Source organism: Penaeus monodon, chromosome 31 (assembly GCF_015228065.2).
Source record: "Penaeus monodon isolate SGIC_2016 chromosome 31, NSTDA_Pmon_1, whole genome shotgun sequence".
NCBI lineage: Eukaryota > Metazoa > Arthropoda > Malacostraca > Decapoda > Penaeidae > Penaeus > Penaeus monodon.
Window position 1 is genome coordinate 10,960,833 of NC_051416.1, and position 309 is coordinate 10,961,141.

The window sequence follows — 309 nt, forward strand, 5'->3', positions numbered from 1 at the left end:
CTATACATTGATTTCTTGACTTCAGAATTCCCACCTTGTTACTTGCTAATATTATCATATTTAATATTATCCTTTTAACTGGTGCTACTATTACTGTTATTGATGCCAGTACAGTTACCATTATCAATATTATTGCTAATGTTATATCTATATTTTTTTTCTCCAACACAAATCCCTAAATAAGATATATAAAGGGAAATATTTCCAAGGGATATACAGAATCATCGTGTTCTTGTATGAAATAAACTATTGGAAAATATTGCTGATATGACTGAATAACAATCAGAGCAGCAGAACAATCTCGTACAA